At 26.9% G+C, this 2,949-nt stretch overlaps 1 non-coding gene across 1 annotated transcript; it reads right to left on the bottom strand.

The window, feature by feature from the left end:
* Positions 1–1,667: 1,667 nt before the first annotated feature.
* Trnay-gua (transfer RNA tyrosine (anticodon GUA)) lies at positions 1,668–1,759 on the bottom strand. The gene is given in 2 exon segments: positions 1,668–1,703; positions 1,723–1,759. It is a non-coding gene; the product is annotated as a tRNA-Tyr (tRNA).
* Between the last annotated feature and the right edge of the window lie 1,190 nt (positions 1,760–2,949).

Below are 2,949 nucleotides of genomic sequence, written 5' to 3'. Positions count from 1 at the left end.
GTTTTCTATCAATACCTGATTGTATCTAGTCGCTCAGTGTCGGCTGTTGGAAAGCCCCGCCGCGAAATCTCCCTTCGGATGTGAATAATGAGGGGGAAGGACGTTTTAGTTTAATAGAGGTCTCAGGCAAATGTCTTTTCTGATTGAGTGGCGGAATTTAGGTTTAAATTTTTTATGTTCAAGATACTGGAGTACTGCAGCCTAATCGTTTGTCTTGATTGCACAATCTATCATAAGAAAGATGTGTTTGGTGATTTAGCTCTTTCACTTTGGATTAGGCTATCGAGTTTTTTTTATAAATTATTTTAATATGGTACAATACATATATATGGTACATACAATTTGCCACAATATATTGAAAAAATGATGCTCTTAATAAATGATCCCAAACACAAATCCATAAATCATATCGTAAATATTTATTTTTGTGATTGATAAAGTATAGTTTTAAATTAACAATAATTTGGTTACCAGAAAAATTTTACCTTAAACCTATCAATTATATATTCATACATGATAATTTTGAAGTTTTTTATTTTTTGTTTAACTAATTCTAGAAATGACACCAGAAAAAAAATGCAAGTAATATTTTTCGTTTCAAAAACATTTTAATGATTTTTGATCATTTTTATAGCGCTAGATTATTAATTACTTACATTCTATTATGTACAAAACTATTTTAAAAAGGTAAAAATAATAGTGTGTCACATTTTTAACACGCTAATTTTCAATTACAACCGTCAACCCTTAACTTGATGGCAGCACTGCATGCTTCTACCGCAAACCCAACAAACAACGTTATACCAGTTTATGATAGTGGATTAAGTGCACTTTAAGATAACATAATGTAATTGTTTCAGAAATTGTAACTAATTATCTAACACTAACCTGGTTAAACCCCAAACATCACAAACATACAGTAAATTATACACATCTGAAACGAAGAAAACATTTAATGTTTACGTAAGAAGTATCATAAACTTAATCATTAAATAACGATTGTTTAATAATAATAATATTTATTTCGTATATATACAGGGTGCTTCATAACTTATTCGAAATTTTTTAACCAGATATGCATGTGGATTTCTAATAAAAAAATTCTAATAAAAGTCCAATAAAAAACGGCATAAAAAATGTTAAAGTTTGTAACTAATTTTGTTTTTGTACTTTTCTATGCTGTTATAACTCTTAATATTTTGAATTATTTTAATCCAAACAATTTTTATCTGGTTTTTTGTTGTTTTAACCGAAGAATACCATACGGAAGTGCATGAACGGATCACTACGGCTGCCTATAATCTGCTTCTCCGGGAACAGCAGCAAGGAGGAACGTTGGAACTAGTGCTATGAAATTGAATAAGACGGGCCCAAGTTTGCTTGCGGTCAATGGAAAAAACTTTGAATAGCTGTTGTAGAGTAAGGTTTGTTACAAACTTTTTTTATCTCGTTTTCTGTTGGATTTTTATTAGAATTTTTTTTAAGAAGTCCGCTTATTTAGAAGTGCATATTTGGTTAAAAAATTATGAAAAGTTATGAAACACCAAGAATATATAAAATATTACAATACAGTTTAACAGTAAATTGTTTAATGATGCAATTTATAAAAATCACTTAAAATTTTAACGACACTGCATCATTGGATGTAAAAATTAATAAAAAAAATTTCCTTCGAGCCGGATTTGAACCAGCGACCTATGGATGACTATTTTCATTGACAAACTACAGTCCACCGCTCTACCAACTGAGCTATCGAAGGTCATATGAGATTCTTCAAGTGAATATAATTAGTGGTTTTTCATACCACAATTAACCAAAATTGCTTTAACTTATATAAATAAAAATTAAATAAAACAAGACTGTTTTACCTTAAATATCTGTCACATACCATTTCATTAAAATAAATTAGTTTCTATTCGATATTCAATTATCTTAAAGCAGTTTATATAAATACGTATTTAAAACTTCAAACTATGCCTCTGTAATATAACAAATTACTGGTGTACTTACTTGCTTTTAATTAACTTAATTATTTACTTTGATATATTTACAAAAATTACATTTAAATGAAAAACAAATAACTATTGTTGTTGTACAATACTAAAACAGTCTTCTCTCAAAGTTAAACTTCTAGTTCAAAAATGTTTATGAATGAAATGAAAAATAGACGTGTATCCAATTTTGGTCTACCAGAGTTTGAAATGTTTGAAATGAAATAAACAAAGAATTAAAAATGAAAAATTGTACTTATAGCATAGTCATAAAAATATAATGCGGATAAATTATAAATCATATTATTTTTATAAATTTATTTTTTAATCAAGAGTCAAACTGCAAAAAAATAGCACCAATTATCTTATTTATATATTATTCTATACTTGTACTAATACTCTTAACACATAAATTTAATTTACTTCCACCAATCCATCCTTTTACAATCTCTCGAAGTAATGCATTTAATATATCTATTTCGTAAGATCGTGGTTTTCTTTCAAAATTGTTCTGGGATAATTAATTAATTCCGTCACGAACTTACAAAAACTTAATATTTAAGAGTATTAGAAATGTATTGTATAACTGGTTTAGTATTATTAATATATTCTAATATTTTTGAAAAATAAAATAATTTGTGCTCTTTTTGACAGTTTATTCCATGGATTACTTAATTAAAAAAAATAAATTCATAAAAAGAATATAATTTTAATTTTTTACACAGGATTATGAATATGCAGAATTTTTTGTAAAATTTGGTATATACCGATGTCAAAGGATACTTAGTCCAGTAATGTAGTTATATATCATAGAAAAATTTGCTAGTATGTTTTTTTCAATTTTTGAGGCTAAAAAATAAAAATATTATGAAGGTGGTCCGCTTTCAAATATACGATATACTTAAATATAATGAAAATAAATCACAAAAATAATCACAAATTAGTTGGCGGTGGCGCC

The sequence above is a fragment of the Aethina tumida genome, chromosome 2 (genome assembly GCF_024364675.1).
Source record: "Aethina tumida isolate Nest 87 chromosome 2, icAetTumi1.1, whole genome shotgun sequence".
In the NCBI taxonomy this organism is placed as follows: domain Eukaryota; kingdom Metazoa; phylum Arthropoda; class Insecta; order Coleoptera; family Nitidulidae; genus Aethina; species Aethina tumida.
Note: the sequence above shows the minus strand (reverse complement) of the source record. Positions and strands in the feature narration are given on the sequence as shown.